The following is a 24,365-nucleotide window of genomic DNA, read 5'->3' as shown; positions in this document are numbered from 1 at the left end:
GGAGATTAACTTTTTAAGTCCTTGCATACCTGTACATCTGTCTTTATTTTACTTCCATCTTTGAAAACTGCTTTTGCTAGATACTGAAATTTAAAATCATTTCCTCGGGGCGCCTGGGTGGCTCAGTCGTTAAGCGTCTGCCTTCGGCTCGGGTCATGATCCCGGGGTCCTGGGATCGAGCCCCGCATCGGGCTCCCTGCTCGGCGGGAAGCCTGCTTCTCCCTCTCCCACTCCCCCTGCTTGTGTTCCCTCTCTCGCTGTGTCTCTCTCTGTCAAATAAATAAATAAAATCTTTAAAAAAAATAAATAAATAAAATAAAATCATTTCCTCACAACTTTTAAGACATTGCTCCGTTTCTTCCAGTATTGCTGACCAGATGATTGATATGTGACTTGTTTCTTCTTACTGGAAGCCTTTAAGGTCTCCTTGCCTAGTGGTCCAAAATTTCATAAAGATATGTCTAGTCATGGATTTTTTTAATCTCTTGTACTTGGCATACCAGGATCCTTTAATCTGAAGTTTTATATCCTTTTTTATTTCTGGAGCTACTTTTATTATTTCTATGATTAATTTTACCTGTATATGTCCCTATTTTTTCCATTCTGAGACTTCTGTTAGTTGAATGTTAACCCTTTAGAATCAATCCTCTGTAACTCTTAACTCTTTCTCATATCCTCTCTTGTGCTTTTTATTCTCTTTTTTGAAATTTTTTCTTAACTCTATTTTCCAAACTCCCTATTGAATTTGGTAATCATATATTTAATTTCTGAGGGCTCATTCTTATTCTTTCTTAAAGATATCCTGTTTTTATTTTATGGATGTATTGGCAGTTGTTCAAAGTTACTTTATATTCTGTAAATATTCTCCACTTTCTCATAGTGTTTTGTTTCCCCACTTTTGTTGTCTTTATTTTTCTCTTCATTGTGGCTAATATACCTCAAGTATTTGGTGATCTTTGGTTCCTCTTTACATTTTAAATAGAGTAATAGAAGGGCTCTGAGTTCTGTGTAGACTAGTTTATTGGCTGGCTTCACTTTGGCTGAATATTCATGAAAATAGTTGTGTTTTAGAAACCTTAGATGTAAAATGCTGATGTCTCTGATAGGGAGCATTGCCTCTCATTCTAGCCACCCTGATTCATACCAGATGGTGTGTGAAATTTCTTTGGAGAAGAAAACTCATTTTTTTTTAATTGAAATAGAGGTGGAAGTTGACTGTCTGCTGAATATCCTAGGGTCACTAGTGGTTGGGAAATCCACAGCTTTGTCTTCTGACTTTCAATTATTTCCTGCTTTCAGCCCTATGTCTCTCTCTACTAAAGTCCATCATGCTTGGTGTTTTCTGCCTTTCCAGGCTTCCTCCAGTGGGTTGGCCCCCTGCTCTACTGCTCTGCTTTACCACTTAGAACTCCTTCTACTTTCCTTCTCTCTGAAGTTGTTAAACTCCCTTTTCCATTGATAGGTGGCCTCTCATCCTTTTTCCTTATTTTATGTTTTTCCCTTTAAAAATTATTTCTTTACTAGTATTTTAATGAGATCTCAAGAGAAAGGAGATAGAAATATGAGTTCATCCTATCATTTCATAACAGAAACCTATCTCAAGAGCTTTTGACTACCTTTACTGTTATTTTTAAAATATGGAATCTCTAATTTATGGCTTTATTTCCTCTTTGGAGAATGATTTTTAGTCTCTAGATAGTGTTATTTATTCTTTTTATCTTTAGTCAGTAGATCCTAGTTTTATTGTCTTTTGATTAGTTGCTGGCCTATAAATTTTTTAATTTTTGAAGTTGAATGAAGTTGTCATTGTGGCATCGAATATAATCAATTTTGATAAACATTACATGGACATTTGAAGAAAATTATGTTCTCTGTAATATACAAAATTATGCATATCCATTGTGTTGGTTGATTCTTTAATTTACTTCTCAATGCTTGATTAGTAATAATGACTGGGTGAGAAAAGTTATTTTCCCAAAACAATTATTTTCCATATTTTCATGTTCCTCTTGAATTTCAAATAGGCTTTGTTTCATATTTCAATTCTATGTTATTTGTAATATAAAGTTCATAAAATATATATTCTTACTTTAGATCTATACTTTTTAATCAGTTAAAAAAGTAATTCACTCTGCCCGTATCATATACTTGGCTTAGATTTCTACAAGTATGCAATTAATGTTGCTACTCTTGCTTTTTGGTTTGTATCATCTGATTTATCTTTCCCTGTTCTTTAATTTTAAACTTTACTTACAAATTTTTAAGATGTGAGTCTTATAGCATAGAATTGCTTATATAACATAGAATTGCTTTCTTACAGAAAACAGCAAAGAATTGGATTTTGTTTTTTAGATAAGCTTAATAAGGGTCTTATTTTTTAGACCAAGAACTCACTGTTAGTATGGAAAAAATATATTTGTTCTTATATTATGCTATTTTTTATACTTCTTTTTAGAAAAAATTTCTCTTATCTTTCTTTATCTCATCTCATACATGCCCTGGAAAGTGAAAGTACTTAATTTGCCTATATTCCTTATGGATATGGGAAGTTCACTTTCATCATATGTATTTAGTGCTGGACTTTGTTTTTAATACTTTCTTTGGTCTTTCCTATTCTTTTTCTCTTCCTATATTTTGCTGCACCTGCCAAGTTTCTCTTGATCTTTATTCTCACTCACATTTGGAAGTTTTATATTATATTTTCATTCTACAAGTACTACATTCTTCTTTCAGTGTCATGAATAAAATTATGTAATAATTCCCTGTATGTACAATAAGAGACTCACCATAATTTTACTTCCTCCCATTCTTAACATTGCCCCCCCACATGCATGCACACATGTATGCACTATTTTGACTTTTAGATTTAGATTGCTATTTTTTATATTATTTAAATTTTGTTAGATGATTATTTTCACATGTGTATTATCTTAGAACCATATTAACTTAGGCATAAAACCTAAAGTTTTAATTGTTTTATTACTGATGCTTCCTCCTAATTAAAATATTTTGCATTTTGTAAGGTTATTTTTTTTTTTTTTCAGGATAAATAGTAAAGTTTCTGGGTCCTTGCATGACTAGGAAATACTTTTGTGTCTTTATAAATGAATGATAGATCTAGACTACTTTTAAATTCTTGAGTAGAAATTTTTTACTTCTAAAAATTAATTGAGCATGCTCCATTGTCTTCTATTACATATGGTTGTATGAGAGAAGTCTGGTGTCAAACTGATGTTTTTTTATTTTAAATGACATTTTTTGCAGCATAGAAAGCAACAATAAATTAGTTATTGAACTCAAAAAATTTAACATTGATACAATACTATCATCTAATATGCAGTCTTCTAGTCAAATGTTGCCAATTATTTTGATACTATCCTCTTATAGAATTTATTTTCTCTAATCTAAGTTCCAGTCAAGAATTATACACTGCCTTTAGTTATCATGTAAGAGATTTTTTTGAAGTGGTCTGCTCTTTCTTGACATATATCTGTTTCATAGGGAAATATTTGATATGATTCTTTAGAGGGAACGCCTTCTTTATATGATTTTTCTTTGTTTTCTCATCATAAAGAGCAGTTATATAAGTATCCAGTATCAGGAATTCAGAATTTTGGTTAAGATTGTATTGGTCCTTTAAAAATTTAAACCCAGAGAAGAGGAAAGGGAAAGTTTGTTTTTTTCTCTAGTTTTAATATACTCAACTGAAGTACTCTTAGCTGTAAAACTTCAAAAAACAATTGTGTCTCCCTTTTTTCAATATCACTCTTAAGAAACAATTTTTATTTGTCATTCACAATATTTATAGAGCATTGTGTTAAATCCAGTTGAGAATAAATACAAAGTAAATGTAAGCTATGGTTGAATGTACAATAATCATATAGGTAAGCCAATTAGAGAGCAGTTGTGAGAAATGATAAAAGCTTATGAAAAGCTCAAAGCCTTAGGACTGAAAAGATGGATAAGATTTGAATAATAAGGAAAATATTCCTAGTGAGAGTTTAAGACAAATATAGATCATTGAAATTTGGTTTTAGTATGACACTATGAAGCATTTTATAAAACCCATTCCTTTACTTGAATTCTACCAGTAATAACCCATGCATATATATGTATAAATTGTTTAATTAATCCAAGGTATCGAGTATGTCCTAAAGTTGTTATTAATAGACTGGGTCTATATATACACTGTATTTTAATCAGGCCCCCTTTTCACCTATAATGTTTTTTTGTTTGTTTTGTTCATCAATCTGGCCAGAGATTGGTTTACATTATTATCTTCATCATTTCTCTCCTTGTTTCCTGTATTTACTCTGTTTTTTCCTCACTTCTTTGATTAAAACATTTCATCAATTTTAATCATTTTTCTAATTTAATAAATGCATTTGAGGCAATGTCTTTATCATTTTTTTAAGTATTAAGCAGAGTGTTTGAAATCAAGTTAATTAAGATATAGTTAACATAAAATAAAATCATCTTTTTAGTCTGCTGTTTTGAGTTTTGGCAAATTTACCTGTACATTCAACCACCACATTAGTCAATTTATAGAACCTCCATCACCCACAAAAATTTTCTTGTGCCCTTTGTAGTCAACCCCTCTCCTTTAGTCCCTGGCAAGCAATGGTTTGTTTTTTGTCTTTATAGTTTTGCCTTTTCTTCTAGAGTGTAGTTCATATTATTAATGATGATGAAATATAATCATACCATGTATAGCCTTTCGATTTTGTCTTCTTTCACTTAATATAATACATTCAAGATTCATCTATATTGTTATGTAAGTCATTAACTCATTATGATCAGAGGTCTGTTCCAAATAATTCTGAATCTTTGACAGTGAGGCTTATTTTGAGGTTTAGGATGTCATCATTTTTCATGATTGTCTCATGTATGCTTATAAATGAGATTGGAAATGGGCTTGATGCAATGAACAGCAGGCTGGAAGAAGCAGAGGAATGAATTAGTGACTTAGAAGACAAAATAATGGAAAATTAGGAAGCTAAGCGAAAGAGAGAAAGAATTATGCAACACAAGAATAGACTTAGGGAACTCAGTGACTCCATCAAACATAATAACATTCATATTATTGGAGCCTCAGAAAAAGAAGAGAGAGAAAAGGGGGCTGAAAATTTATTTCAAGAAAACTTTCCGAATCTGGGGCAGGAAATAGATACTCCAGATCCAGGAGGCACAGAGAACTCCCATCAAAATCAACAAAAGCAGGCCAACACCAAAACATATTGTAATTAAATTTGCAAAATAACAGTAATAAAGAAAAATCTTAAAAACAGCAACATAAAAGAAGTCTTTAACTTAAAAGGGAAAACCCATAAGGCTAACTAGAGATTTCTCAACAGAAATTGGCAAGTGAGAAAGGAGTGGCATGATATACTCAAAGTGCTGAATGGGGAAAATCTGGGCCAAAAATTCTCTATCCAGCAATGCTATAATTCAGAATACAAGAAGTAAAGAGTTTCCCAGACAAAAACTAACAGAGCTTATGACCACTAAACCAGCCCTGCAAGAAATATTAAAGGGGACTCTTTGAGAGCAAAGGAGACTAAAAGTGATAAAGAGAAGGGATCAGAGAAAATCTCCAGAAGTAATGACAAAACAAGTAATAAAATGGCAATAAATACATATGTATAATAATTACTTTAAAGGTAAATAGATTAAATGCTGCAATCAAAAGTTATAGGGTGTCAGAATGGATAAAAAAACAAGACTCATCTATATGCTGCCTACAAGAGACTCTTTTTAGATCTAAAGATACCTGCAGATTGAAAATGAGGGGATGGAGAAACATTTATCATGCAAATGGACATCAAAAGAAAGCCAGAGTAGCAACTTGTATCAGACAAATAGACTCTAAAACAAAGACTGTTGGGGCACCTGGGTAGCTCAGTCAGTTAAGCATCTACCTTCAGCTGAGGTCATGATCCCAGGGTCCTGGGGTTGAGCCACATGTTGGGCTCCTTGTTCAGCAGGGAGTCTGCTTCTCCCTCTGCACCTCCCCCTACTTGTGCTCTCTCGCACTCCCTCTCACTCTCTCTGTCTCTCAAATGAATAAATAAAATCTTTAAAAAATTAAATATAAATAAATAAAATAAAGGCTATAAAAAAAGACAAAGAAGGGCATTATATAATCATAAAGGGAACAATCCAACAAGAAGATATGACAATTGTAAATATTTATGTACCCAACATGGGAGCATCCAAATATATAGAACAATTAATAACAAACATAAAGGAACTAATTGATAATAACACAATAATAGTAGGGGCCTTTAACATCCCACCTACAACAATGGAAAGATCATCTGAACAAAAAATCAACAAGGAAACAATGACTTTGAATAACACACTGGACCAGATAGACTTAGCAGATATATACAGAATATTCCATCCAGGGGCACCTGGGTGGCTCAGTCAGTTAAACGTCTGACTTTGGCTCAGGTCATGATCTCAGGGTTCTGGGATGGAGCCCCGCATTGGGCTCCATGCCCAGCAGGGAGTCTGCTTCTCCCTTTCCCTATCCTTTTGCCCCCCCCCCCACTCTTGCTCTCTCTGTTTCTCAAATAAATAAATGAAAATCTTTTAAAAATATATTCCATTCCAAAACAGCAGAATACACATTCTTTTCAAGTTCCCTTGAGACATTCTACAAGAAAGATCATATGTTAGACCAACAAGTCCCAATAAATTTAAGAAGATTGAAATCCTATCAAGCATCTTTTCTGACCACCGTGGTATGAAAATAGATATCAATTACAAGGAAAAATCTGGAAAGAACACAAATATATGAAGGCAAAACAACATGCTACAAAGCAATGAATGGGTCAACCAGGAAATCAAAAAGGAAATGAAAAAATACATGGAAACAAATGCAAATAAAAACACAGCTGTTCAAAACCTTTGGGATGCAGCAAAAGCAGTCCTAAGAAGGGAGTATATAGCAATATAGGTCTATCTCAAGAAGCAAGAAGAATATCAAATATACAACCTAACTTTACACCTAAAGGATCTAGAAAAAGAACAACAAGTGAAGCCTAAAGCCAACAGAAGGAAGGAAATAATAAAGATTAGAGCAGAAATAAATAATACAGAAACTTAAAAAAAAAATAGAACAGATCAATGAAACCAGGAACTGGTTCTTTGAAAAAATTAATAAAACTGATAAACCTCTAGCCAGACTTATCAAAAAGAAAAGAGAAAGGACCCAAATAAATAAAATCACAAATGAAAGAGAAGAAATAACAACCAATACTACAGAAATACAAACATTATAAGAGAATATTATGAAAAACTATATGCCAACAAATTGGGTAACCTGAAAGAAATGGATAAATTCCTAGATAAACTACCAAAACTGAAACAGGAAGAAATAGAAAACTTGAACAGACCAATAAACAGCAAAGAAATTGCATCAGTAATATGTATGCTTCATAGGAATGCTCTGTTTTTTGGTGCTGGGTTTTTTATATGCAACTATTGGAAAAGCTTATTAATGGTTTTGTTAAAGTCTTCTACATTCATACTCTCTTTGCGCTAGTACTTGCTTGGAATATCTTTTCCATTCTTTTTTTATTTTTATACCACTGAACCACTTGTTTCTAGGTGTGTCCCATCTGAGCATAATAAAGCTGGGTTCATTGTTCTAATCCCATTTTGTTAGTATATTTCTTTTAAGAAGTTAATTTAATACATTTATGCTTATTATAGTCACAGATACATTTGGACCTATTTTTACCATTCTATTTTGGTTTTATTTTTTCTTTCCTTTTCTCCTTTTTTTCCCTCACTTTGCTGGTTTGGAAGCTACAAATTTACATTTCGATTCTTTTAATTATTACCCATAAATTTTTAATACACATAAATACTATAGTATTTTCTCATGAAATTTAAAAACACTTAGAGTATCCTGTCCCTGAATAATCTCCACATTTTATCTGTCACCTTTCTTAACAATTTTGTTTAGAATTGTAATTCCACCTTTGTGTTTTGTTAATTTTATTTTAAAAGAGACATTAGTTTGATTTCCGTGCTCACAATTATCTCTTACATCCCATGTCTTTCCACAATGTCCAAGGTTTCTTTTGCTATAACGATTAGTTATTTCAGGTTGCCTGGGTGGCTCAGTTGGTTAAGCATCTGGCTTTGGCTAGGTCATGATCTCAGGGTCCTGGGATTGAGCCCCACATTGGGCTCCCTGACAGCAGGGAGCCTGCTTCTCCTTCTCCTCCCCACTCATGCTCTCTCAAGCTATCTCTGTCACTCGTGTTCTCTGTTGCTATCTCTCTCTCTCTCAAATAAATAAATAAAATCTTTAAAAAAAAAAACAATTTGTTATTTCAACAAACATGTCTAGTGATAACTTAGTTTTTATAGGCCTAAAAATATCTTTATTTTGGCCTCACTACTTAATGGTAGTTTAGCTCATTTTAAATGTTTAGGTTGCACTTATTTTTCCATCAGTACTTTGGAGATATTACTCTAATATCTTCCAGAATCTTTGGATATAGATGAGAAGTCTGCCATTTAATTATTGTTCCTTTACAAGTAATCTTTCTTTCTCTTTCTCTCTTTCTCTTTCTCTCTCTCTTATGGTATTGAGATTTTCTTACTAACCTTGACTTTTGTACTTGCTCTATGAAAGTTTGAGGTGTGGATTTATTTTCATGTATCTTTCTATAGATTTAATGATTATGATGCTTTTTATCATAGATATCATATTGACCTTTTGTACTGGAAATATCTCAACCATTATACATTCAAACATTGCTTAACTGCCATGCTTCTGTCTCCTATTTCTGAAATTTTTGTTTGGATATATGTTAAAGCATCTATCCCCCATGACTGTTAACTACTTTTTCCCAGTTTTCATCTCTTTGTATCTCACTATCTTATTCTTTTTTTAAAGATTTTATTTTTATTTTTTTTTAATTTTGTTTATTTATTTTAGAGAGAGAGAGAGAGCACAAGGGGGAGAAGCCAGAGGGCAAGGAAGAGAGAATCTGAGGCAGACTGCTTGCTGAGGGCAGAGCCCAACGCAGGGCTCAATTCCATGATGCTGAGATCACAACCTGAGCCAGAACCAAGAGTCAGACATTTAACCAAAGGTGCCACCCAGGCACCCCTAAAGATTTTATTTTTAAGTAATCTCTGCACCCAACATGGGATTCGAACTCATAACCCCAAGATCAAGAGTCACAAGCTCTACTGACTGAGCCAGCCAGGTGACCCTCTGACTATCTTATTCTTTGTGAATTTCTCAATCCTGTTTTACAGTTTACTGTCTTTTCTACTATATCCAGTTTAGAATTTCTGGTGTTTATAGGGTTTTCTTTTCCAGTTAATATATTTTTCAAAATATATTAAATATTTAATATTTATTAATATTAATTAAATCTTTTTCAAAAATTTTTGTTGTGTATTTTCATCTACATCTATTCTTTTCTTTTGATTTTTTCATAGTTTCTTGTTCTTTTTATAGATGCTATTCTTCTATTTCTTTTGAGAATCTTAAAGCCTTAATTTTAAGATGTTTTCTGATTGTTCTGTGTATGTATTTGTTTTGCATATTTCTTTCTTTTTTAAGTTTACATACTCTACTAATTGTTGAGGTTTTGTCTTTCTTGGCTTTAAGTTTTCCTCATGTGCTTTGAAAATTAGGTTGCAGGCTTATCTTGAGGGGAAATTTTTTTCTCTTATCTCATCTTTTTTCACTGACTCAGGGAGGTGGGGGGATGAGGGTGAGGTTGACCTGAGTTTTAAGAGGTAGGCTGTGCTATGGTGAGCGCTGTGAATTGTGTAAGACTGATGAATCACAGACCTGTACCCCTGAAACAAATAATACATTATATGTTAATAAAAAAAATAAATGGGCACTATCACACATCAAAAAAAAAAAAAAAAAGAGGTAGGCTTTGTCTACATCCTCTGGCTCCCTGGGTTTATAAAAGCTTTAACTGAGCTTTTTTCCAACTTCTTTTTCAGAGTTGGGGGAATCATACCTCAGTGCAGATTTTATGCAGTAAGACTGGCTGAACTCTTTTGCCAGGTGGTTCTTTTTAATCTCTACTACCGTGTACTGTCAGCCACTGTGCCTCTGACTGATACCAAACCTGGAACCTAACAAGTCTACACTGTCAGCTCACTTACTGCTTTGTGTTCTGTTACATGGGGATTTTTATTTTTAGTACACATATATCTTTTAATTTTTTTCTCTCTGTACTTTATAATACTAAGTATTTGAAACAGACAAGTCTCTAAAATGTATACTCACACTGCCATCTTGACCAGAAGTCCTATTGCCATAGTTTTCACATAAGAATTTGGAAATTAGGGGCACCTGGCTGGCTCAGTTGGTTAAGCAACTGCCTTCGGCTCAGGTCATGATCCCGGAGTCTTGGGATTGAGTCCCACATTGGGCTCCCTGCTCGGCGGGGAGTCTGCTTCTCCCTCTGATCCTCCCCCCTCTCATGCTCTCTCTCTCTCCCTCTCTCTCATTCTCTCTCTCTAATAAATAAAATCTAAAAAAAAAAAAAAAAGAATTTGGAAATTAGGTTATAAATCTTTGTCAAACTTATTGTCTTTGATATATATAAGATTCTTTCTGTTGCCTTGCTTAATGCACAGTTATGTTCATCCAAAAAAGAATATGAACACCAATTCATATTCCAGGGGTGTGACTTCTAGACTCAAGATGAATGGGTTTAAATCATGGCATTGGTATTTACTTCCTGTGTGACTCAAACTTTCAAAGACTTTTGTTTCCTTATCTGTATTTATGAGTTTGGATCTACGTCGTACACATCTGTAAAGGATTAAATATGGTAATATATAAAACATTAGTGTAATATGTGATTCACAATAAGCTCTCGGTGAATGTTAGCTATTATTTGTACAATGGAGTTGCATTATATTTACATTTAGTTGTAGAAATTCACCTATTCACCTATTATCATTCTCTTTTGTGAAATACATGTAATGTAATATTATATTTAGGTACATACTCTAGTGTATGTGATATATTAATTTGTACTTTGAAATTTAATATAACCAGGGTTTTTAAGCTACCCACACTATATGTTTTTTATTTGATGGGTGATTTAAATTATCTCCAAAGGTATTTTTGACTATTGGATATTTTTACCTTACAGACCAACTTTAAGACTTAACCTTCTCAACAGATATAACTATCATTAGTTATCTCTAAACTAGTCATGTATGTATTTATGGCAGGCATTGATAATTATATATATATATATATATAAAACTGTGTGAAAATAGACAGTTGATCTCAGAATCAGATCTGGGTTCCAGTCTAGCCTCTGCCAATCTCTGGAGGTTGGATTTTTTTTTTTTTAAGATTTTATTTATTTATTCTAGAGATAGAAAGAGAGCACGAGCGGCGGGGAAGGAGCAGAGGGAGAGGGACAATGAGATTCTGCGCTGAGCGCAGAGCTAGATGTGGGGCTGGATCCCACAACCCTGAGATCATGACCTGAGTCGGATGCTCAACCAATTGAACCACCCAGGTGCCCCTGCAGGTAGGATCTTATCCAATGGCCTCACTTCTCAGAACTTCAGTTTCTTAATTTATAAAACAGAGCTAATAATACCCACATACCAGAGTGTAAAGATGAAATGAAATAAGATATGAGAATTCAGTCTGTACACTGCAAATCACCCTAGAAATATAAGCTATGATTGCTTATCACCATTTATAGCAGCTTTACAGAGCTTCTATGGAAAGCAGGTAACCCTGAGCCTGGAAAGTTTGTATCACTTACAAATCATTCTGTACTTTCTACAATAAGGAAACATTCTCAGTGAGGGTTCTATGAAGAATGATACTTCGGGGATGGCAGTGAAGTAGATATAGATTATCTAGAATTTGTATTTGACAGTTTAACTGCTGAGACCAAGGTTTTAGAATCCTTTGCTCTTTCAAACACAGCATACAATATTTAGTTCTTAGCAATTTGAAACTGAAATAAAGGAATCCTAATTTTAGTTCTGAAGTCAGTTGAGCAAGTTTTTCCTTCCCTATTCAGATAAAATTAATACATATCTTTAGCGGACTGTGCTGAACAAATCTAGGAACTAAGCTGCTTATCCTTAGTTGATGGCTCTTTTTAAGTCACAATAAATGTGTTCTCCACCTAAGTCCCCAATACAGATTTCCCTTCCTTCGTCAGACTCACATGTAGCAAAAACTACTCCAGGTAGAACAAGCTTTGTTCTTGCTAGAGCCAGGAGAAAGGTTAAAGTAAAATTGCTGCTTCTGGGAGCAAAGCAAAAGGTTAGCACATAAACTTACAGCTCCACTCAGCTGCCTATAATCCCTTTCTTTCTTAACTGTCTTCTTAACTTTTCACATATGGTTCAAAACTCAAATCAATAGTAAAAAGAACTCACCGAGAATCTTGCTTCCACCCTGTCTCCATCTTCTCCTGCCACCAGCCCATTCTGGTCAAATCTATTAACTAGTTTCTTGTGTACTCTTTTGCGTTTGTTTGTACACACAACATACTAACACAGATAGATACAGATACAGATATATTCTCACCTTTCTTACACAAATTGTAGCATACAATATATTTTGTTTTGTACTTTGCTTTTTTTTTTTTTTGCTGAACAACTTATCTTGGAGTTCTAAGGGACTTTTTGTTTGTTTTGTTTTTGTTTAATATTCTTTATTCCTGTTTAGAGCCACATGGTTTTCCATTGGAAGTATGTCATAGTTTATTTAATCAGCCCCTTGTGGAGGAACATTTGAGTTACTTTCAATCTTTGGTGGTATAAACACTGCTACAGTGAAAAAATTGAGTATTATTGTTTTGTGCATGTGTAGGATATCTGTAGGTTAAATTTCCGAAGCAGGATTACTGGGTCAAAGAGTTAATGTGTTAAAAAAAAAATCTTTATTGTTTCAACCATCTCAGAGCAACAGAGCGTGGGGGCACTAGGGATAGAGCCAGTTTCAAATTGTGCAGACAGACCTGGATTTGGTCTGGGCTTCATTATTCCATTGCCATGTGGCTTTAGGCAAGTCACTTCCCCTCTCATGGAGCCTTGGTGTGTACTCTCCTGCAAATATTGGAGACCAGTCTCTATGTTAATTGGGTAATTATAAAATCAGGTGAGATAATGGATGGGAACTGTCAGCATTGCCCACCTTTAAGGCGCTGTAATTATTAACCTGAAAGTGGCCACAGCCCTGTTACTAGGTTATACTAGTATAGTAGGCTCACTTGCTCTTTTAAAAAAATTATTATACAGTAAAACTGACTTCTTTGTTTTGATGTACCAGTCTATAAATTTTAACACATTCATAGATTTGCATAACCATCACCATAACCAGAATACAAAATAGCAAATGCATTTTTAATTTTAATAAGTATTGGCTAGTTACTCTCCATAAAGATTGTACACCCACACTGGACTCCCCCCAACAATATATGAGTGACTTCTCACAGCTTTGGCAAAAGGTAGAGTCGATTGTCTATTTGCTGTCATTGTTTGTTTGTTGTTACAGCATTTCCCATGCAGAGACATAAGCATTAGACTAGGGCTAGAGCAGCTGTCTGGTCCTTCTTCCCTTGATTAAAGTTGCTTAAGCCTAAAATCTGAAGCTTAAAAAGAAAAATAAATACTAAACAGAGGCCTCATATTTTAATCACATTTTAAAGCAGCTACTTTTCCCATCTGCTCCTGAAACAAATAGACAGCTCAGTTTACAGCACTCTGTCATTCTGAATAACTAAGGGATAACTGAAAGAAAACAAAAAAAAAGAAGCCTAGATTGTAGTTGTGTATCTTTGAGATTGTAATTGTTCTTCACTAAATGTTCACAAGTCTGGATGCATACTTAACTTCTCTTTTCTGCTTCCTATCCAATGCCAAGACATTTGGAAATGAAAGCATGATTAAGAAGATCTTAAAATTTTGTATTTCCATTTGTAAACTTACTAAAAGAAAGAATAATATTAATAGGATTGATATGAGAAAATTGGACTAAAGTATTTGAAACATTTTCTTGACTATAAATGTAAATCAACTATACATAACCAAAATAGCATTACTTTATTCTAGATTTGCAAAACCACTGGCCTACAAGTCAGATTCAGCAAGCAGACTTATGTCATTTGTGTCACATAATCTTTCAAAATTAGGAAATTTTACATTAAAATTCACATCTGACATTGCTTGTATAATCAGAATATCTGGCCACAATCACCCATATTATCGTACGGCAACTGTTAATTGGTATATATACTCTATCTGATTCACTACATTTTTATACCTGGCCACTTCACTCATTTTTTTCCTACTTATTCTTCTGAATACTATATACTTCAGTTAAAGTTTTAATTGTTTAAACATCAGCCAACATTTATTTCTATTATCCATATTCTCAAGTTTCCATATAGTATGTACCAATAATATTTCAATAAAAAAGTACAATTATGATTAAAGTATTTGTTCTTACAGACATGAAATCTGACATTTTATTTAACAGTTGGACTATTTAACATAGTTTTTTTTCTCCTCTAAATAAATGAATATATTTTCCTATCATCTTGGAAAATTATCATTGATTTTTGTCACTTTCCAAATGATCCTTGCTTTTCATGTGATAGTTTGATTATTCCATATCCATGTCATTTGACTTTTCATATATATATCTTTAAAAAGACTTAGTTGCTGAGAAATATTATGGCAAGGTTAATCAGAGTTATGATCATACTTCTTCTGTATTTTGATCCCTAAGCTGATGAGCTGACTTACCATATAACTTTTCATTGATTTTAATCTCCCAGACTTTGCAGACCTCTGTTTATTTAGGTGAGCTTTAATTACTTTGTTCATCCAGTACCCTATATTCTGCATTGAAATCTCTCATGGTATAAACAAAGATTGAGGATGATGATTGCTTTCTTTGTTAACACTGTACTAGAACTATGGAATGCTTTGTTTATAGGCACGTGAAATTAAGGTTCACATCTATGTTAAGAAGGAATTCATTTAATCTATTTGTTCATTTTTAAGAATCAAAATTCTTTTTATGACTGTCCTCTATTATTATTGTTGTTGTCTAAGAATAATTAATACCAGGACAAGGAATCTAAATGAAGTAGAAATGAAAGATGTGTAGTAAGTAGTAGGAGCATGGGAGTAGAAAGGGAAGGTTTAGTGAGACTTTATTATGAAAAGTGTTAAACCAAAGGCTATTTAAATACAGGTTATAATTTTAACTGTAGGAATAATGAAAATCAATAAAGAATGAATGACATTTTAATTTTCTTTTTTGTTATTTCTAACGCAGTTGATAACACAATATAACATCCAACTCTTAATGTTTAACTTTCTAGGATGATTTTAAAGAGGATTCTTTTTTGTAAAAATATTCAGGGTCTTTTTTTGTTTGTTTGTTTTTTCAATATTCCCAAGAGTCTCCCCAATCTTTGATACTCAAATTATTCTCCTTTGGAGCACCTGTTGAGTCATAATCCTTGCTGATTTTCTCTATTTCACTTCTTAACTGTTCCAACTGGCTTTATGTACAATTTGAATAGTACTCAAATATCACTTTCGCTAGCCTCATGAAATCCTGCATTTTTCCTTGATATTCACTTTGAGTCAATTTATATTATATTATGGTCAATTTCATTATATTATTTATAGCCATAAATAGAATCCTGAAAGAATAGACACATTTGCAACATCCAATGATGAAGGAAAGACCAACTAATAAAACTTTTATCATAATAGGTAAAGACAGGCTTTTTAGTGTTGAGGAGGGAAGAATAATTGAGTAAGAACAATTAATGAGTGATGTATAAATTAATCAGTATTTTATGATATGAGAACTTTTGTTTGCATGATGAATATTCAGATAATGGGAACTCTCTGTTTTGTCTTTTGTATTCAGATATAGAATAGTGGCTGGGCAAATTCTGGGTGGCAAATTCTGAAGCTTTTCAAGTTTAATGTAAAAGCTTCCCCATCTTAAAAAAACTCATCAACTGTTTCTTAGAAGTACCATAAAAATGTGTTTTGTGTGTGTGCACATGTGTGTGTAAACATCAGACATTGCATAAAAGTGAATTGATTTCTTCAAAGTAGTAAGATGGAAATTCATCCAGAGCATTGACTAAACTGGGCCATCAGTGTTGATAGTGATATTTATTTAACATAAATAATATTCTAATTCCCAAGAAAGATATTTTTCTGTGTGATAGATATTAGACTAAAGAATGCAGTGCCAGTCGACTCATTATTACATTATAATAGATACCCCAAGCACAAATCCATACCAAGGAAAAGAAAGCCCTGATGACAGGACTAGATGAACCACAGGTACAATTAACCACTCCCTGCAGGGGTGAATTCAGTACCATCTATCACAAGCTAATTTGTTAGAAGTGAGTCTTGAAGTAGAAATAATGAAAAGAGAAAAAACAGTAATCTAGAAATGAAAGCTATTAATGCGCATATTAATGGTCAAATGTTAGAAACATTAATTAAACATCAGAATTTTTAAAATTCTGACATTTATTGTTTAAAGACTTCTGAATGATGTTAAGACAAAAACTTTTCTAGGTTTCCTATATATGTACCAAGTTCTGTGGTTAGAAAATAAATCTCATCCTAACTTGAAGTGATTTCTCTCTCCTCTGAACTTCTAGAAGCTTCGTTTTCCATGTTGCTTTTGTTTTTGATTTAAATTTTGTTAACATATAGTGCAATATTGGTTTCTAGAGTAGAATTTAGTGGTTAGTCACTTACATAAACACCCACATGTTGCTTTTTTGACAAATAATTTTGTACCAACCTTGAGACCTTATGCTATTTTCTGAAATTTATTTAAGTCTCATATTGTTATTGAACTATTTTTGTGCTTATATCTTTCCATCATATTCTCCCACTTCTACTACAGTGCCTTGTAGACATGGCCAAAATATTTATTTGATCTGACTGATACAAACACATTCTTTTCCAGAGTAAGAAAAATTACCTTGACTCTTAGTTAAGGTATGGTACATTAATCTCATAAAACTATGCAAAACCTTTTTTTGTTTGTTTTATGTTTTTGTTTTCTTTTGCTTTTTGTCTGTTTGTTTGTTTTTCTCCCAATACTTAATTTAAATTCAAGTTAGTTAGCATATAGTGCAGTATTGGTTTCAGGAGTAGAATGTAGTGATTCATCACTTACATATATCATCCCAACAAGTGCCCTCCTTAATACCTATCACCCATTTAGACACACACACCCCCACCACCCCTCCATCAACCCTCAGTTTGTTCTCTATAATTAAGAGTCTCTTAGGGTTTGACTCCCTTTCTCATTTTATCTTATTTTATTTTTCTTTCCCTTCCCCTGTGTTCATCTGTTTTGTTTCTTAAATTCCACATGAGTGAAATCATATGGTATCTGTCTTTCTGTCACTGACTTATTTCGCTTAGCATAATATACTTTAGTTCTATCCATGTCGTTGCAGATGGCAAGATTTCATTCTTTTTTATGGCTGAGTAATATAAACACATCTTCTTTATCCATTCATCTGTCGATGGATATTTGGACTCTTTCCATAATTTGGCTATTGTTAATAGTGCTGCTATAAACACTGAACTGCATGTGCCTGCCCCTTCAAATCAGTATTTTTGTATCCTTTGGATAAATACCTACTAGTGCAATTGCTGGGTCATAGGGTAGCTCTCTTTAACTTTTTGAGGAACCTCCATACTGTTTTTCAGAGTGGCTGCACCAGTTTGCATTCCCACCAACAGTGTAAAAGTGTTCCCCTTTCTCTGCATCCTCACCAACATCTATGGTTTCCTGAGTTGTTAATTTTAGCCATTCTGACAGGTGTGAGGTGGTACTTCATTGTGGTTTTGACTTGTATTTCCCTGATGATGAGTGATGTTGAGAATTTTTTCATGTATCTGTTGGCCATTCGTATGTCTTCTTTGGAGAAATGTCTGTTCATGTCTTCTGCCCATTTCTTAACTGGATTATTTAATTTTTGGGTGTTGAGTTTGATAAGTTCTTTATAGATTTTGAATACTAGACCCATATCTGATATGTCATTCGCAAATAACTTCTCCCATTCTGTAGGTTGCCTTTAGTTTTGTTGATTGTTTCCTTTGCTGTTATGTAAAACCTTTATAGCAAATATTAATATTACCCCCATCACTAAACTTCTAATGAGTTCTTCTTCCAATATAGGTTGTAAGTAGTATTTGAGATTCATGCTCTAAATACTTTTAAAGATGATAATGCTCATGAAAATGAGGTATGTTTGTGAAGGTGTGTAGAAGCAGGAACAATTGAACCTTGAACAAATGGATTTGAACTGCATGGGTCCACTTACATGCAGATTGTTTCTGATATAGTACAGTACTGTAAATGTATTTTCTCTTCCTTATGATTTCCTTGATAACATTTTCTTTTATCTAGCTTACTTTTATTGTAAGAATTCAGTATATAATATACATAAAATACAAAATATGTATTAATTGACTTTATGTTATCTGTAAGGCTTCAAGTCAACAATAAGCTATTAGTAAAGTTTTTTGGGAGTCAGAAGTTATAAATGGATATTCAACTATGCAGGGAGTCAGTACCCCTGACCCTCATGTTGTTCAAGGGTCAACTGTATTTTTTTACACTGCTGGTAGATGTAAATTGGTACAACTCTTAGAAAGTAGTTAAGATATATATGTATACCAGAAGCCTGAAGATATTATTATCCTTGACCCAATTTCTAAAAATCATTCCAAAGAAGTGTAGAAAAAGCCTTATCCCAAGGAAATTTGCAAGATTTTTTATAATAATTAAATTTGGAAAGAACCTAAATGATAAAGAGTAGTGAATGGTAATCAGCAAATTACAGGGCAATATTATGATATTATTACACATAATATTTGCAAAGACTTTGTAGACACATGGGCTTTTTTGTTAAAAATGCATAAAATTTAGGTACAGTATTATCAGTGCTTTATAAGAAAAAGCATAGGTAAAATTCTGGAAGAAGATATGCAGAAATCAACAGTTTAACAGTGAGTTGTGTTTGAGTGATAGAACTGTTTTCATTCTTAGAATTCACCTGTATTCCCTAATAATCCTATAAAATAATATACAGTTGTATATGAGTATCTGTTTGTCATAGCTCCATTTGGAAAGTTTATTTTCCACCTTTGAATTTCCTTAGCATTCTTGTTGAAAACAATTGACCATAAAATATGAGGGTTTGTTTTTGGATTTTCAAGTGGATTCCATTGATCTATGTCTATCTTTATGCCAGTACCACACTGTCTTAATTACTGCAGTTTTGTGATGATTACTATAAGGAATTGAGTTCTCCAACTTTGTCCTTCTTTTTCAAGGTTGTTTGTCCTGGCTATTCTGGGTCCCTTCAATCCCCAAAAAACTTATGTTCAGCTTGTCAATTTCTACAAAGAAGCCAGCTGTGATTTTGATAGAGATTGAATTTACTCTAAAGATCAATTTGGGGAATGTTGCCTCTTAACAGTATTAAGGCTCGTGTTCATCCATGAACATGACATGTATTTCCATTTAGTTAAGTCTTAATTCTCTTCAATAATCTTTTGTAGTTCTTAGAATGTAATTTTATCTTCTTTTGCTAAATATATTCCTAAATATTTTATTCCTCTGATACAATTTTAAATGGAATTGTACATGTCATTTCATATTGTTCATTGTTAATGTACAGTAAGTGACTGATTTTTTAAATTGATCTTGTCCTGCAACTTTGCTGAACTCATTTATAAATTTTTATAGTTTCTTAGAGAATTCCTTTGGATTTTCTATGTATAAGACCATATCATCTGAAATACAGATAGTTTTACTTATGCCTAATCTAGATGCCTTATATTTCATTTTCTTACTTAGTTTCCTGGCTAGAACCTCCAGTACAATGTTGAATAGAAGTGTTAAGAGTGGATATCCTTTGTCTTTTTCCTAATACAGGAAGAAAGCACTCATTGTTACACTGTTAATTATAATATGAGCTGTGGGTTATTAAGAGATGCATTTTATTGTTTGCGGAAGCTCCCTTCTCTAATTCTAATTTGTAGAGTATTTTTTAAAAGATTGTATTTATTTATTTGAAAGAGAGATAGCAGGAGAGAGTATGGGGGGCAGGGAGAAGGAGAAGCAGGCTCCCCGCTGAGCAGAGAGCCCTACACAGGGCTTGATCCCAGGACCCCAAGATCATGACCTGAGCTGAAGGCAGACACTTAACCAACTAAGCCACCCAGACACCCCTAGTTTGTAGCGTATTTTTATCATCAAGAGGTGTTGGATTTTGTCAAATGCTTACTCTGTGTCTGTTGAGATAATGACAAGTGCTTTGTCTTTATTCTACTGATATGGTATATTAAATTAATTGGTTTTGGATGTTGAACCAACCTTACATTCCTGGGATAAATTCCACATACTCATGGTGTATGATCCTTTCTATATGTTGCTAGATTTGGTTTCCTGCTACTTAATTGAGGATGTTTGTGTCTATATTCATAAGAGAGATTGATCTGTAGTTTTCTTTTCTTGTGATGTCGTTGTCTAATTTTTATCAGAGTAATAATGGCTTCAGAATGAGATGAAAAATGCTCTCTCCTCTTCTACTTTTTAGAAGAGTTTGTAAAGAATTGGTATAAACTCTTCTTTGAATGCTTGGCAGAAATCACCAGTGAAGCCATCTGGGCCTAGGCTTTTACTTGTGAGAAGTGTTTTGTTTTAGATTTAATTTTTCTAGAGCAGTTTTAGGTTCATATCACAGCAAATTGAAGGGAAAATACAGAAATTTCCCAAATACCTCCTGCTCCTGTATATGCATATGCTCCCCCATTACCAACATCCCCCACCAGAATTGTACATTTGTTATAATTGATAAACTTACATTGATATATTATGGGAAGTTTTTATTTTTTTTTATTTTTTTAAAGATTTTATTTATTTATTTGACAGAGAGAGACACAGCAAGAGAGGGAACACAAGCAGGGGGAGTGGGAGAGGGAGAAACAGGCTTCCCGCTGAGCAGGGAGCCAATGTGGGGCTCAATCCCAGGACCCTGGGATCATGACCAGAGCTGAAGGCAGATGCTTAATGACTGAGCCACCCGGGCACCCCTGTGGGAAGTTTTTAAATTGCTAATTCAATCTCTACTTGCTGTAGAACTATTCAGATTTTCTATTTCTAATTTTCTTTTTAAGATTTTATTTATTTGACAGAGAGTGACACGGCAAGAGAGGGAACACAAGCAGGGGGAGTGGGAGAGGGAGAAGCAGGCTTCCCGCAAGCAGGGAGCCCAATGTGGAGCTCGATCCCAGGACCCTGGGACCATAACCTGAGCCGAAGGCAGACGCTTAACGACTGAGCCTCCCAGGCACCCCGATTTTCTATTTCTTCTTGAGTCAGTTTATTTCTTTTTGAAATAAGTTTATGTCTCTTCAGAATTTGTCCATTTCATCTAAGTTACCTAATTTTTTGACTTTGTATTCCCTTATACTCTTTTTTTCTGCAGGTCAGTATTAATGTCTTCTCCTTCATTTCCACCATGATAATTTGAGTCTTCTCTCTATTTTGTTGATTATTCTAGCTAAAGGCTTGACAATTTTGCTGATCTTTTCAAAAAACCAAATTTTAGTTTCATTGATTTTTCTCTATTTTGTCCATACTCCATTTCATTTATTTCCACTCTCATTTTTATTTTTTAGTATAGTTTCTTTTTTTTTAAGATTTTATTTATTTATTTGACAGAGAGAGAGAGAGCAAGCACATGCAGGGGGAGCTGCAGAGAAAGAGGGAGAAGCAGGCTCCCCACTAAGCAGGACATTGGGATCATGACCTCAGCCGAAGGCAGACGCTTAACTGACTGAGCCACCCAGACACCCCTAGTTTCTTTTGTTGTTCCAGTGTCTTAAGGTAGAAGTTTAGGTTATCGATTTGAGATCTTTCTTCTTTTTTAATACTGATGCTTATCGTTATAATTTCCCTCAAAGCACAGATTTATCTTCATCTCATATGTTTTGGTATGTTGTATCTTATTTTAATTCATCCTAAAATATATTCTAATATCCCTTTTGATTTCTACTTTGACCCACTGGTTATTGAGGAATGTGTTGTTTAATATCTACATGTTTTTTAATTTACCAATTTTTCTGTTTTTGATTTCTAATTTCATTCCATTATGATTAGAGAGCATACTTTGTACGATTTCAGTTCTTTTAAATTTATTGAGGATTTTTTATTCTCTAGATATGGTCTATCCTGGAGACTATTTCATGCACACTTCAGGAAGTTTCCAGCTGTTGTTTCTTTGAATATTTTTTCAAGTCCTTTTTCCTTCTCCTTCTGTTACTCCCAATTAGGCATATGTTGGTGTGTTTGGTGGTGTCCCACATTTCTCTGAGGCTCTATTAATTTCTCTTTATTTTTTTCTCTATTCTTGAGAGTACAGAATCTCTGTTGATCTATCTTCACATTCATTTATTTTTTTTCTTCTGCCGGTTCAAGTCTATTGAGTCCCTGTACTGAATTTTTCATTTCAATCATTATGTTTTCAACTCTGGAATTTCCATTTGGTTCTTTTTTAATAATTTCTATCTATTAATATTCTATATCTGTTGAAATGTTGTCATCATACTTTGCTTTGGTTCTTTGAACATATTACATATTTTACTTGCTCCTTTGAAGTCTTTATTAGGTATGACATCTGGGCTCGCTCACAAGTTAGTTTCTATTCACTTTTTTTCCCTGTGTTTGGGCATACTTTAATGTTTTTTGCATGTCTTGTAGTTTTTTTGTTGTTGAAAACTTGCCATTTTCAATAGCATATCAACTCTAGGTACTGATCCTCTCTTCCAGGACTTTTTGTTTTTGTTTGCCTGTTTATTTGTTTAATTATATAGCTAGACTATTTTAGTGAGGTCTGTTTCCCCCATTGTGTCAAGCCTCTGATAATACTCCTGTAAGGGTTTGGATTTGCCCATGCACATGGTCACCATGTAATAACAGTATTTATAGCAGAGCTCTTTTTGACTGTCTTCCTTGATCTTTGTTATGCTGTCTGCCTCTGTTGGTGTCTCACACCACACATCTGTTGAGCTTCACCGATTGCCAATGGAATGCTCTGTTGTTTTTGATAAGGTTTAAGGACACAAATTATTCCATAGTCTGATCCAATTAAATTCTGACCCCTTTGCTAGAGTAGGTTTTTGAGGCCATTCTTTGAAGTTTGTTCTTACCCCAGAAGGACTCTTCTTAGCTGTCTCTTTCCTTGGTTCTCTCTGGTAAAAAATCCCATTTTCCTGGGGTATTTTTTGTTTTGTTTTGTTTGATAACTGATAAATCCAGTCATTTCTAATTCTTTACTGATGTGGCCTGCCATTTATCTTGTTTCTCATGGAGAGTTATGAGCCTCCTCTTACTTTCTTACCTGTTTCAAGAGCACCCTTAATCTTGAACTTTTCTATATTGTGTTCTAAATAAAATTACTTATTTTGGAGAGAGCTTTAAAACTCTGTTTTCATGGCCTGCATCTATCCCTGGGCAAAATCTCTGAGCCACTGCTCTGAAGCTAAGGACAGGGATGGCGGCCCACTCTTTTTGGAGTGACACCCCTGTTTTATGAGTAGGGCAATTGGTGGAACAGTAGTCTCTGATCTTCTTGGCTTACCCCTCCTGATGTGGAACTTCTACCCTAAAACTGAGCTGGGGCAAGGGTGATTGGGGCCACTTGTTCTCAGCGTTCCTCACCTGGAGTAAAACCTCTGCTCTATAAGTAAGAACTAATTACAGTTGCAAAAGGTTGTTCGTTTGCCCTGAGGATGATTTCTAGAAATTTTAAATGATTGTGCTTTTATAATTTTTCTGGTTTTGATTGTTTCTCTGGTAAGCTCCTTACTCCTCATCCATTCCAGAAGTGGATCTGGGCCATTAACTTTTGGATGGTATCCCATCAACGTTTCTGTTGATCTCAGAAGGATCTTTGTTACTGTGTGACTTATCATTTATCAATCTATTGGTGGGGCGCCTCGGTGGCTCAGTCGTTAAGCATCTGCCTGCTCAGGTCAGGATCCCAAGGTCCTGGGATCAAACCCCGCATCGGGCTCCCTGCTCTGCGGGAAGCCTGCTTCTCCCTCTCCCACTCCTCCTGCTTGTGTTCCGTCTGTCGCTGTGTCTCTCCCTGTTAAATAAATAAATAAATAAAATCTTAAAAAAAAATCTATTGGTTTTACCTCCAAAAATCAGCATCATCATGGCACAAACCACTTTGTACACTACAGGGCAATGAATTATAGCATCCCTAAATGTCAATAATACATGTTTAGAC

This window comes from Phoca vitulina, unplaced genomic scaffold (genome assembly GCF_004348235.1).
Source record: "Phoca vitulina isolate PV1807 unplaced genomic scaffold, GSC_HSeal_1.0 scaffold1, whole genome shotgun sequence".
In the NCBI taxonomy this organism is placed as follows: Eukaryota; Metazoa; Chordata; class Mammalia; order Carnivora; family Phocidae; genus Phoca; species Phoca vitulina.
The sequence above is the reverse complement of the archived record's forward strand: the minus strand, read 5'-3'. Positions refer to the sequence as shown.